Here is a 15,673-nt window from a genome sequence, read left to right on the forward strand (position 1 = left end):
ACATGTAATATAAAAAGCTGAGTGGATAAGGCTTGGGAGCCTGGTGAGCACATAGGGTTTTCAACCCATAAATAATAAATTTATTAAATTCATCAACCAACAATAAATTTATTGATTTTATCAACCAACATTAACCCTGATTACCCATTCCCATTATCCTCACTTTACATCCCTAAACACCTATACAAGGGACCTAGCCTAAGGATCATCATCGGGGTGGACTTTACTGCTAAGTGGACTCCTCAGCCATATATGTCCATGAGGCAACCATGAGGGGGATCGAGTACACCGGTGAACACATCATTCAAAAACACCTACAAGGTGCGAGCCTGCTAGTATTCCACTAGATTGTTTAGAAAGGTCCGTGGTCGTCATCTATACTTTGCTACATGACTGGAACAACAACAACATCGAGGCCTCTCATCATTTTAACTCACATTAACTATTTCATCTACCCATGTTATCCGAAACATGTTTGTAGATAAAAATACATATACAATTTAAATCATTCTAAACATGTATAAAAATTTCATTCAACATCCATTTCAAATAAACAAACAATAGTTATACATATAGCACGCATTTTATAGAAAATACTTCATATATATGTGTATTATGAATGTGACTACACACTCACATTAGTAGTGTAATTGGATAGAATTTAACTAGATACTGTCAGTAGTTAGTGATCGTCAGCTAGGGAAAATAGCTCAAATTCAGCAATACGGGAGAGACGTGACGTTTTTGTGTAAACCGAAAGAAAAGGGCTGACCCTCTATTTATAGGTTGAAAATTCGACTCTGACGTCGTGAGTCGTATAAGCTCACGTCGTGAGTTTGTCTAGATCAGTTTGTAGGCTTGCCGTGTGTGTTCTAGGCTTGAGAGGTTTCGGCTATATCCACGTCGTGAACCATAATTATTCACGCCGTGAGTTTTGGTAGAACTCGAAGTTTGTGCTTTGAACTTCAAAAATTCATATCTTCTGCACACGAGCTCCATTTTTAATGTTCTTTATATCCACGCGTAGGTAAGACCGTGCTCTACGACTTTTGTTTAGACTCTGTCGGCTAATTTTGAATTTATTTTTCAAGTTGTAGTTTTAATATGCCAGGACAGGAAAAATCCATTAAAAATTCATAACTTCTTCATCTGACGTCTATTTTGATCTGTCTTTTTACTGTTAAACTACTATCGACAAGATCTTTGATTTGCATTTAGGATTTTAGGTTGTGTCGGCTAAAAATCGCTCGATCTATGATTCGAATTTCGGGCTGCATACTGCTATGCCAAATCTTATAAAATTTATAACTTCCTCATACAAAGTCAGATTTGGACAATATTTTTATGCACGCTCTCGGTTTCACATATAGTACGACTTTCATTTAGATTGCTAAGGCTAAAAAGCACTTTATCGTAAACTCACTTTTTACGTCACACAACGTCGTGCCGCTTCTGTCACTAACAATTATAAAATACATAATTCTCAAATAATACATGTTTATTACTTCAAAACAAGTTAAAAAGGTTGACCTAGACTATTACATTATCATTAATGCCTAGCCTAGAAACATGGGTGTTACAATTCTCTCCCCTTTAGGATGATTTCGTCCCCAGAATCATATATCAGCAAATAAATGTGGATAACGTCTCATCATGTCACTCTCCGCTTCGTAGGTGAGATATATAATAAAAATAAGCGTAAAAAATAAAGTGTTAGATAAACCCAATATCTATACACAAAGTTGTAGTGGTCGAAACAACGATTCCTGCTATATAAAGAACGCTGAAATCCGAGTTATAACAAAGAAGTTATGGCCTGTCGAACTTTCCCAACAAAACCGGCATGCCACTACGTGACACAAATAGTGAATTTATGATAGAGGACTTTTTGGCCTTAGTGATCTAAACGAAAGTCGTAGCATACGTTAAACGGAGAGCGTACATAAAAAGAACGCCCAAATCTGACTTCGTGAGGAGGTTATGATATTTCTAAGAATTGGCATAACAATACACAACCCGTAATTTGAATTTTAGATAAAGCAGTTTTTGGCAAATACACCGTAAATGAGAATTGAAGATCTCATTATTAGTAGCGCAACGGTAAAAGACAGACGAAAACGAATGTCGGATGAAGAAGTTACGAATTTGTAACGGACTTTTCCTGTCCCGACCTGTTAAAAATATAACTGTAAAAATAAAGTCAAAATTAACCAATGTAGTCTAAATGAAAGTTGTAAATTACGGTCCCACCTACGCGTGGATATAAAGAACGTCGAAAACGAAGCTCGTTTGCGAGAGTTGTGATTTCTAGAAGTCAGGAATGAGTTGTGGTACTTTGGGTGACGTGGCACAATCTTGGTCATAGCTTCTTCCCCACGGCTAATCACCAGATGGTGACATGTGGCATGGACTCGTCGAGTATGTGCACTGACTCGATGAGTTGGGCTGTTTCTTAGCCTATAAATAGATGCATAAACCTCATCTATTTCTCACACCTCTCCTATTCTTTCTTCTATCTATACTCTCTAACTCCCCTAACCCCCCCCCCCCCCCCCCCCAAGACTAGGGTACTCCCTAGAGCTTGAAGAAAGCTCCGGAGCGCCCGAAGGCTCCATGAAAAAGAGCTTTTCAGCTCAGAAGCTCTGCTCCACAAGAGCCCGTTTTTAGTAAAACATGTTGTAAGTGAGATACTCCTACCCTAATTTAAATATAGTTTATATTTAAATATAATATTGTTATTATGAACCTATAAATAAGATTTATCAGTGATTCAAAGTCGTTACACTGATTGATCTACTTACGTCAAGGATGTCTAGGCTGTGATTTAGTGAGGTGTTTAAAGTGGGATTTCCAAACAGTATACTTCGTATACCAAATGGACCATACCTCCGATATGATCCTACCTGGTTGTTCCTTACTTGGTAGATCATGAAGTAGACTTTAAGTTAATGACGAATCTAGACTAATAATTAGTCGCAATAAATATTAGACTAAAATAGAGTGGTAATAATACTAGGTTTCGTCGAAGGAAATCATATTGTTAAGCGAAGCGTTGCTCGAATTTCGAGTCATCACTTTAACAAGTGAGTGCGTAGTTAATTTCATCTTACACATAGATATGGAGTATTTTATATAAATTATGTGCTATGTGTGCATTTTGTCTGAATACTTACTGTCTATGTTGGATGAAAGATTTTATACATGTTTTAAATGATTTAAACTTTATATGTATTTTATATCTATAAAATGTGTTGGGTAAAACATGGGTATATGTAATAGTTGGGTGTGATGAAATAAAAAATGAGAGGCCTCGATGTTGACGATGTTTCCAGTCATCTAGCGGAGTATAGATGACGATCACAAACTTTTCTAGACATTCCAGTGGAACGCTAGCAGGCTTGCAACCTGTAGGTGTTTGTGAATGATGTGTTCACCGGTGTACTCCATCCCCCTCATGGTTGCCTTGATGACATTTATTGCTGAGGAACCCCTTTCGCAGTAGTGTCCATCCCAATGATGATCCTTAAGCTAGGTCCCTTGTGATTGGTGTTTAGGGGCGTAAAGTGATGATAATAGGAATGGGTAATCGGGTTATTATTGGTTTATGAAATTAATAAACTTATTTATTAAGGGTTGAAAACCCTATGTGCTCACCATTCTCCTAAGTCTGACCCACTTAGTTTCTTGTATTATATGTAGTGGCACACGAGCATAGATGTGATGTTTGGATGAGGGATTACGCATTATAGGCCTATAGATATGAATAAATGTTGTAAGGCTTATATTGTATTGTTTATGCTTTTGATCTGTACCGAACATGACATCTTGAGGTTTTAATATTATGAAATACATTATTTCGAAAATGCTTTAATAAATCTTTATCATATTTATCTTTTGGGAACAAATTCCTCAAGAGTTTTCTTTAAAAGGTTACTCTGACTTTCAATCAAAGCATAAACAAATCAGTCTTTTCTGACCGTGAAAATGGGGATGTCACACTGGGTATCAGAGCATTAGTTTAAGCGAACTAGGAATTTGTAGTATTTCTATACATAAACTTAGAATGATAAGTGATGATTATGAGATGACTGACTACTATGTTTTAGACACAAGCACTAGTTTATTTTAGGAAAGATGCCTGAGTAAGTTGACCAGACCTCGACTCTACCAAATTCATTTGCAACATTTTTTTCTAGCACAATCAAAGCATGCATGGTTTTATCAACGTTCTTCTTCTTTTTGATCTCCTCAAGCTTTCAAAGATAGTATGTCTCATCATCCTATTCTCTCCTTATTCTTGTTCATTCTTCTCAGCATGCATTCCTTGGCCAGATGGTTTTTTCCATGATAGTAATTACAATCATAAATGGAGTCCCCTATAAGCTTTTCATCCTTCTTTGCTTCTTCCTTCGGAGAGTTATTCGCACTCTCTTCCCTAACATTTTTAGAGCTATAACTGCCATGCCAATTTTGGTTCTTGTTGCGAATGAAGTTCTTCTTTGGGAATCTCCTTGGATTAGATACCATCATAGCAAATTCCTCCTTAGAAAGTTCACAATTGGATAGACCAGACTCTAAACCATCATCATCTACTACCTTTTTAACCTTCGCAACAAGGGCCAGTGATCCCATCTCAGAAACTATCTTCCCTTCCTTCGTTACTTTGTCTTCGTGTGACCTCAGTATTTCAACTAGCTTCATCAATGTGTAGTTCTTGAACTAGTCATGCACTTTTACGGTAGGACAATAGCCTTCCATTCAGATCTTAGCCCATTCATGAACGTGACTTTTTGCTCAATTAGTTCACATCTAATCATGTGCGTCATCATCCTACTGCGAAGATTATTATAGCGATTAAAGTTTTAATCTAGACTCTCTTCAGGCTTTTGTACAAACGCTCCAAACTCTTAAAGTAGTAGAGTTTGAGTAGAATGCTCAAGATCAACATCAGTTGAGTATAGTTCCTTAAGCCTATCCCAAATGGCTTTTGTTGTGTCGTATGAACTCACCAAATGAATGGTATTTGGTGGCAAAGCAAATCTAATAATCCTCATCGCTTTAACGTTGCTTATCATTCTATCCTTCTCATCTTGTAATACGTCTTTTACATCAAGAAGAAGCTTGTTGTAGTCGGCTTGAGTTTTAATTTCTCTTCTTGTTCCTTTATGAGTAAACGTTTGGACATTACTGGCTTCCCAAATCAAACAGCCATTGTCTTCAAGCCCAAGGATGTAATCTTCAAAATGCAACACCCAAACTTCATAATCATTGGGGAAAATAATAGGGATTCTGGTTGTTGATCCAATGTTGCTTGAAAGACTTATGGAGTTAACATGAGAATCGTCTGACATGTCTAAAGATCGATTAAAACATGTATGAATCAGATGTGTAAACTAAAATGGTTTTTGGGTAATATAAATATCAAAGATAAGCATCAATAACAATGATGACGGTTGAACCAGATCCAGTAATAGCGGAAACCCTAAGAACTCTTCAACAGAAGAGTTGTGTATAGATTACACAATCTCCTACTCTCATACCAAGTGTTGAAACTCTACAGATCGAATACATTCAAACAGGTAAAAAAAATCAAACACGAAATATGATTCAAGAATGTGCTGAAGGATTAAAAGTCACAACCTCAGAAGATCTCGGTAAAGAACTACTACTGTAGAGGCTATATAGGGCTTACGATAACACGATTAACAAATACACGATGCATGCATGCACCTTAAATAGTAAAACCCTAATCATTAATATGGGGAGGACAGGCCCAACCGGATACAAAAGACTATGTAAAAAGCCCAAAAGATGCAACACTTTAAACTCTAACAGTCACAAACTCCAACCAATCCTTCGCACCCCAACGAAGAAGATTCAGTGCAAAATTTACTTTCTGGTCCTTGAAACACAAACACATGTAGAAACATCCCTCCATGTTAGATATCCATCTTAAAGAGATAATTGGGTCCTTGTATCCTCTAAACTCCATAGGCTTTGTATTACTGAACTCCCGATACTACATTGTCCCACCACTCTGAAGTCCCGCAACCATGACGACTGTAGTAGCTGCAGCTGCGGGAGCATTCCTATCGGCGACAAAGTGCCCGTCGAATTCCTCAATCAGTGAGGTCATAAAAAACCCAAAAAAAAATTGAAATATCCTCCTTGATCACATTGGCCACCTCTATATAAATGATCCCGCGAATATCCTCATCACTTAGGCTCGTTCTCTCGTTGTAGCCAGCACCTCATTCTGAACCTCTAATAGTCACCATTAAAACACACAATGTAAAGGTCAAACATCATGATATAGCTCTCAAACACATTATGATTTCACCTATTAGTTCCTTACTAGCTTTGAAAATCCTTTTAATTCTCATACGAATCTTGCGCTTTTAGTAGTACGGGCACATACTACCTTCCACACCTATCCATAGTCGATCTAGAATTTATCTCCAAGTCCTAATTCGCTACACTAGACAACCCCTAGGCTTACTGACACCCACATCCTCCTAATAACTAAAACAAACTTCCTATATGCTCCTCTTATGGATCTCTTAATTACGCTTCTGCACTGTTCGTTGCCTCGTGCATGCTAGTTGTGCACAATACATTAATAAGTTTTATTGCTCCAACTCATTCCTTATGTAAAAGTAATAATATAGGAGAAAACTACGCGTAAATCCGAGTCTGTATGAAAAAGTTATGAGGAAAATACTAAAGCTTAGATTTTGGTTGAGATAGACATTCTAACCCCAGAACACGGGACACACCCATGACCATGTGGGTCGCTCCCCGAGGCAAACCAAGCACACCGAAAAACTCATTCTTTGAGGCATAAACTTGCATGGGTGGTTTTGGTCATTTAGGTAACCAATTGTAACACCTTTAAAGGTTCTAAGCACTACTAGATAATGTTTTATCATGTGAAAACATTTAAATTAATTCATAAAATCCTCATATTACAAGATAAACTCATAATTACACAATAGGAAGGCTTAGTAGCTTAAGTTGCACACCTTTGCATTCCAACCCTTGTGACTTATTACGAATTCATTCAAAACATCATTCGATGTTTTCATGTACATAAAACACAATCCCGACCCAATATATGATCGAGTTGGGTTGAAGCTCAGGGCAGCAAAATAACCCGGGGGCATTAGTTTAGTCTAATAAGTAATAATAGGTATATCATTTTGGCCTAAAAGTTTGGACACCTGCATCCGACTCTGAGAGGCGAGAGTAAGGCGTGTGTGACAAATAATGAAGAAGAGAATTGAATCGCCAAATCCAATCGACTTATCCCCTTGAAACTGTACATTGTAGAGATCGAGACGCCTGCAAACTTGATTACGTTTACATACCCTATAGTTTAATGTAGAGATCGAGGAGCCTGCAAACTTGATTACGTTTACATACTTGTAGTTTGATGCCTATTTCTTATTCTTACTCTAATTTCTTTTTAAAACTATTGTACTCAGTCGATAACCTCTCATGATATTGTGATTTCCGATTTGAGTCCCTGGTTAAATTTGATTTTCTTATTCTTAAGAAAACTTTAAAAATAATCATTCTAGTCTTCCGGAAATCCTTTCACAAATCACGCATTCACACCCCTATCACTAATTGGTAGCGGAAAATCAACTTATTAATTCTTGATTTCTTGAATAGTTAGATTTTTGAATCTTTCTAATGTTATGATTTTGAATGCGAGCCTAATTCTCTGATTCTCAACAATCAACTCTCTCATTTTCAACAATTGGGTCTCCCATTCTTTAAGTAGTACGGTATGTAAATTGGTAAAAATTTGGTAATGATTATATGATTATCTTATTATCGGTTATTGATTTTGGTCTTAGTTTGGATTATTGTACTAGTTTTTATTACTATCACTAATTTTGGTTAGTAGTCACTAGGGATGCAAACGAGCCGAGCCGTCCCGAGCCTGGTCAGGCTCGGCTCGGGCTCGTTTAAGTTATATAAGGCTCGAGCTCGAGCTCAGCTCGATTCAATCTTTCTTTTACTGAGCTCGGCTCGGGCTTGTAAATAATTATACAAGCTCGGCTCGGGCTCGTAAGTAATTATACAAGCTCGGCTCGGGCTCGGGCAAGGCTCGTTTGTCGTTTGATATTCCTAAATAAGTGTAAGCTCGACTCAAGCTCGTTAAAAAGCTCATTTACTAATACCCGAAATCCATAATTTCCCAAATATGTTTTTTATTTTAATATATGAAAATAATAATAAATTATATTATATAAAGGCTCGTTTAGGCTCGCGAGCCTAATCGAGCTTAGTGACATAGACTCGAGCTCAAGCTTGTTTAATAAACGAGCTTAATATTAAGCTCGAGCTTGGCTCGGGCTCGTTTAAAACCAGGTTCGAGTCGATCTTTTAACGAGCCGATCCCGAGTAGCTTCACTCGTTTGCACTCCTAGTAGTCACAAAACATGTGTGTCATCGAAAAATCCAAAATTAAAAGTTGATGTGTTGATAGAAGATTGATATTTGGGAGGAATCCAAATCAATTAAACAAATCTAGCTGATCACCCAAAATTTCAATGGAAATTTCTTGTTTGATTTCCTAAATCACCCACATATCTCCGAGTTTCTCAGTTATGATTATGAATGGATGAATCACATTTTTTTGTCTTTGTTTCTCTTCTGCTTGCTAGGCTTAAGCCTCTTAATTATTTTCAAGTAAATTATTAATTGGTATTTTCATTTTAGTTATAGGTTTTTCTAAATTGTAATCAGTACTAAAGGCTAAAATTTATTATAAAGTGTATTGTTAATTTTATTTTCTTTACTAAAGACTCAAAAGGTAGCTTAAAATCATATGCTTTTGCTTGCTTTCTTTTCATAAGAAACCAAATCTAAGACTTTTTATTTGTATCACATCAAAATTACTAGATCTTTACTCTAAATAATGAATGCATGTTCTAATCTCAAGATTCATCTTGTAAAGCTTGACATTACATACCGAAATTACTAGTTTTCAAGTTTTAATTTCAACAGTAACATAGATTTTGAATATGTTAAAGTTATTGACCAACATTGAACATTATATTGTCTAGAAACTCCATACTAAACGTTTACTTTGAGTAGTACTAGATTTTCCATCATAAATCAATGTGCTACTTTTCTGTTGGAATTTAGGGAGTAATTTCTCACTTACAAATCCATACTTTTTAATATCACAAAAAATGTATTTTAGTATTACGATCTAGCTGGTATAACCTTGTTGTTATTGTAGGTTTTGGGGCTATAATTAAGCACCAATCGAATTAAAAGAAGTGTTTTTAGATGAGAACCCAAAATCAAAGATTATAGGAAAATACATATTTTTATTACCATTATAATAGAAGCATATATGATCTATCAACAAAAAATATCCATATAACCATTTTGCCTGATAGTTGTTTATGTAGTTAGTATAACACAAAAAACATAATGAAAAATCTTAACAATTGGAATGAAAATGAGGTAAAAATTTGTGAATGAGATTAATATTATTGGTAAACGGGTTATTTTAAGCCTCATTTCCCAGGTAAAGAAAAACGTATGGACCGGTCCTGATAAAACCACAACCAATCTCATTGTAAGTAGCTAATGTAACTATGGAATACTCAATTCTATTACATGTTCCTAAATTGCCCTTGGGCCAAAACAATTAATAGAAATAGAATTTCACTGACATTCCTTCATGTTTATGTTCCAATGTCATCTCTAGAGTGTCAATTTACGTTCATGAATATCATACACTTCTTAGATGTCACTCATCATGTAGTTATCAATAAATTTCACCAAATCCATCTCAATCCAAGCTTATACATGATTCTACCATCATGGATGGGTTTGAGCATTCCAATTGGATTTTGTTGTTATCAAACATCATATACATCATTGAATCCATCATAATTCCACATACAAATACAAGATCTCCAAATTTGGATTTTAGGGTTCATGGTTGTTTTTTTTTAACCAAAATCGTCATATCTATCAATGGGATGATTGGAATTAGAACCGTTAAAACTACTCAAGGGAGGTTGGAAACCAATACTCCAATAATTGAATCCCACCAAACTTTACATTGGAGTTTTACCCACTTCACAAAATTGATTTCTTGATTAAAAGGAAAAGAAATTATATCTTGTAAGCCTTTGTTCTTTCTTTACTTGCTTGATTGTTCAAATCTCCTCTAGAACCAAACCCTTAAAACTCATGAGATGAAAATTTCTATTTGAGAAGATGATAGGTAGCACAATAACGTTTTCTCTACAATGGGAGAATAGATGGATATTTATCTTCCCAAAATTTACACATTTGGTACCTCTACTTTACATCTTTTGTTAAATTTAACATTAATTCATTTATTTTCATATTTCCTTAAGATTTTGTTATAACAAGTCCTCCTCCATGCATTATATAACTTTGGTACTCCCTTCCATAAATTGAGCAAAACCTTTGGTCAACTCATTTTTCCAACATGATACTTTTACTCCTTTAAGTTTTAAAATATTATTAATTTTACTTTTAACTTTCTAAACTTCTTATTAACTAATGATATGGTTATTCCTTAACGATTCAACTATATAAATCAACTTTCATTTATTCACTTTATTAATTTAAGAACATAGTCTTCAATTTTAGGATGATACAATTAGATTAGGAATATCATAATAAAATTTATTACTGAACACATAAAATCATATAGTTTCATAGATAATTTGAGATTAGTAAATCTCAAAAGTGAGTCAACATTGATGATTCAAATGGAGAAGATAAATAACTCAAAATCTTTTGAACATGGATTTGAAGGATTTCATGTTAGAATAAACTTGGATCTCAATTCACTTCATGAAAATTGAACTTCTCGTTCAACTCCAATCCATCCCACTTAATTCTCTGCAAAATAACCACCGAATGAAAAGGGAGAGTCCAAACAAAGTCTTATGATCTAAACTTTCACCATTGCAAAACTTAGTCCCTTAACTTTTGTTTTTTGAAAAATACCCTAACATAAAGTTTTATTAACATTTAAGATCCCTTACCTTCGTGTTTGACCCAAAACAATTTACATTCTTATAAGCAACCTATAAAACATGGTCATAAAGTGGAAAGAAAGAAGGAGCATCGAAAGGAGGTGCACTGGAAGTGGAAAGATTTTTTTATTGGTGAAGATTGAATTTAAGTTTTGTTAATTATTGATGAAGTTATATATATATATATATATATATATATATATATATATATATATATATATATATATATATATATATATATATATTGATGAAGTTTTGTTAATTATTGATGAAGTTATATATATATATATATATATATATATATATATATATATATATATATATATATATATATATATATATATATACACAATATTAAAAAGCATATAAATTTTTTTGAACGACAAATACAATATATTCCTAAACTACTCCAATATTCACCAATGTCTCAATGAGACTTTAACCCTTAACCTCAAGGAGGGATGCCAACACATTATACTACTACTGCTGGGTTAGAAGCCATTTGCTAAGCATATTAATTATATCTTGAATTTTAAGAGTTATAAGTCAGAAAGTTTTTCGTAAAAATCAATTATATATAAATAATTCATTAATACTTACCAAAAGTTTGAAGATTTGAATTAAAGAACGTTATTGATAAATTTAATTTGGACCAAAATAAAAATTTTAAAATACTAAATTCATTTATATAAACTAATTTAAATTTCTTAAACTTATACCAATATTAATTAAATTATGCAATTATTATAAACAGACAATATAAATTTAATGTATAAACATAAATATTTTATTTAAAAATGAAATTTTTTATTACGTAATAACTAATTAAAAAATCTAATAATTATTTCCCCATAAGAAACGATTCGTCAAATAACTAGTTATCACTGCTGATTAGCATGGGCACCCATCTAGTATATATATATATATATATATATATATATATATATATATATATATATATATATATATATATATATATATATATATATATATATATATATATATATATGCTCCAACAGTCATTAGGAAGTTTAAGTCAAAGTTATATATTTGAACTTCAAATCTTTAAAAGTCAACTCCTAGTTTCAAACTCTTAAGCTATTCTTCTAACATTTAAATTAAACAGTTTTGGTCTGTTTATGACTATTTAATATAATTTTGAAATTAATATATATGCTGAGAATACTACTCATATTGTAGGTGTTACACTATCCATAGACACCTTGTACACGTCTCAAATTTTGGCTTGTATATATTTGCATAGTGATAGGAATTTGTGGAACTCCATAAACTCACATGAACACCTCATCCTATACACAAACACAACGTTGCATTGCCTCTTAGACTCATATCCTTTTGAAGTGTTGTAGTGCACACCATTCTCACTTATATGCCATTTGCAAACACACTTCTAAGTTCTAATGTATGGGGCATGCCTTTTTATGCAAAATCCCATTCTCAAATGAATACAATGGCCTTCTAAGTGGTTTTTTTTTTTTTTTTTTTCCAAAAGTACTACACCCGTCTTCGAGTCCAACAATTACAATGTGGGTTCCTACAATTATATTTTCAGTCATCTACGACAACCCCATGTTAACGGGTCAATTTGTCGATGCGGTGTAGCTTTACATGTTTAAACCATCGCATGATACTTCTTGGGAGTGAGATAGATATAACCCGGTTGAAGTTGTCGGATATCAACATTTTAGGATTTGGACAAACTTGGTACAATCAACATAATTTTATTAGTACAACGATGAAAAATCAAACATTATTTATGATATTCACAATATATATATATATTTTATTAAATTGAAAATGTTGAGTAGGATAGGTAGCATCAAAGGACCTAGGTCATAAAAGATAAAAACAAAATGTACCATGGCCTATAATGAAAGGTTCGTGGTACGAGCTTATATGAGTCGCACATATCGTTCTCTTGTGTTTTTGTATATGCACTGGAACAAGAAACATTAATATGTTCATCAACTTTTAAAAAAGAAAAAAAATACACAGTTTTGTCGTTCATAAAGGTAAATTTTGAGCATTGTTTTATTTTAAGGATTATGTTATTATAAGTTTTATTCCTAAGTGATTGGAAGAAACTAAGGACATAAGAGGACCTTCAGTTGTAATTCATGTTGGATGTATATGATATGATTCACACGATAAGAATAATGTTATATTGTATTCCAGGATAATTGCTCAGAAATACACTCTGACGATCAAATTAAAAGATGGTATGACTAATTCTATAGATAATGAGTGGAGTCAAATGGGATATAACTTAATACGCCTCGTTTGTGTCTTTAGGATACAATAGTACTTAAGAGTGTCACATTGTTGAAAAATCATGTCATAGTTTATAATAAAATGTTTGTTAGTCGGAGAGATCTTGGGAAGATGCATGCGCCATTTAAGCTTAATAATTAAAATTTAAAAAATGTGGTGAGTAATGGGCGTGGTATTTTGATGTTACATTACATGGGAGAATTATATTAGCAATGCCTTGCCATCTCTAACTGTCACTAGGTTACTTGTGATTATGGAGTCGACCCCTTGTTGAGCTAGTAGCCGGTTTTTGGTTCATCACCAATGATCAAATTGGTAAATTTGTAAAAACGATCTTATAGAAGATAAATAGTTACATTTTCAACAAATAAAAAAATTGCAATTTTATATTTTAAAAATTGGGTATCATCTATTATGGATCCAAGTTAAGATCTATCTTCTGTGAGATCAATGATGTCTTTGTACAAATTGTTGGTGATTTTGATCATCAATGTTATTTAAGTGTAATGAGATTATTTTGTGTGGATCAAAAATGATCTTGATAAATATTAAACAAGTAAGGAAGGTGTGGAGTACACACTTGTTTAAGTTTGATCAAGTTTCAAAGTACACTGTCATTTAGGAGCGAAACCCCTGAATGAACGGGGGTTCGGGGGCAGCGCCCCTGGGAGCGGGGTCCAAGGGGCGGCAGCCCCTGGCGGGGTCCAAGGGGCAGATATCCGTTTTTATGACAGTTTTTATGGTTTTATAACAGTTTAAAACTGCCATATGACAGTTTTCAGACAAAGATATTAAAATTGGTTTTGGTCTCATTTTCTGGTACATACGAAAATATCATCAAACATTCTCGGTTCTTCTCTGAGTCTTATCCAATTGAAGATTTGGGAGTACCACCAAATACTTCGATTTGAAAGTGATAATCACAATTTTCAGAATTTCCAAGTCTTTCTACACCCAAATTTCTAACACAAATCGAATTTTCAAAGCCATTGGTTCTCGTTGGAACTAATACTTCAAAATCACTAAAAGTCAAACAAATTCTCAAAATGTTGAAATCAAAAAATTATAGAAATATCATGGTGATTGGGATTTTGTGAAGGTGGAGTCCTTAAGCATCGAAAACGCCAACTTACATGGTTTTTTTTTTTTTTTTTACAATTTCAAAACACATTTCAAAATGATTTTTTCCATTAGTTATGAAAATCATGTAAACTTGATTTTTTGAAACTCTTTTTTGCTTTTTAATCATAATAGCTTCAAAAGAAATTTTTAATTCAAATATTTTTTAACTTATTGACTTGTTGACTTTTGTTATTATAAAAACTAATGCAAACACTTTTTTGTAAACTCATTTTACCACCATCAAAATTCACTAAATACTTTTGGCCAAAAGAAATACAAGAGCAATTCCAAACACCTTCTTAGTGTTTCATTAAAGGAAAAAAAAATGAACAATAAGGGTGGACGTGTGGAGCATGGGTTGAGGCAGACCGCAAGAAGAAGATTTTGGGGGTTGTGGAACTCCTGTTCTCACTCTATTGTCTATCTTCAATGCTCCCTTTTTTTTATTAAAAAAAAGTCATTTTCCCATTATAAATACCCCTTCATACCATTTTTATTCAACTCCATTTAAATTCTTTTCAAATTTTATCCTCATTTTCAATCCAATATCATTTGCAACGGATGCTATTCCTAGACCAATTGAAGTATGTGTACAATGGTACGAGGAAGTTGTGTTGAAAAATGCTTACATTTACACTTTGAAAAATAATAAGGTAAAAAGATCATGATATTATTGGGGAAGTAACAACTTGGGGATCCGAAATTGCTTCAAATGGAAATATATGCAAAGCAAAGTTAAAAAGTTTAATATTATTTTCACCCACGAGATGAATACCCTAGAGCTCGAAGTTTCGAACGAAGAAGTTTTAAACACAAAAAAAATAAATAGCGTGAACACCAAAACATGATTTTACGAGGCCGCCTTAAATATTATAAAAATCACTATCCCTTTGTTAAATTTGTTGATTGTAGTTGGATTTAATTTTTCAATTTGCTTTATATTAACCGTGTGTAGCATTTAGATATTTCTTTTTCATTTTAATTGGTGTTTTGGAATTTAATTTATGTTTTATTGTAGTGCTTTTTTAAATTAATGTTATTTTAATTTTTTTTTGTTTATAGTAAAAGTTTAGTTATAAAATAAAAATTAAAAAATGATTGGGTTGGGATGGATGAGAAAAATAAGAAAAAAAAGTTAATGCATGTAGTGATATGACAAATGAATTGAAAGGTATTAATACCCTCCAAGAGAAATAAAAAGAAAAGAAATGATT

Source organism: Lactuca saligna, chromosome 5 (genome assembly GCF_052625555.1).
Source record: "Lactuca saligna cultivar CGN05327 chromosome 5, ASM5262555v1, whole genome shotgun sequence".
NCBI lineage: Eukaryota > Viridiplantae > Streptophyta > Magnoliopsida > Asterales > Asteraceae > Lactuca > Lactuca saligna.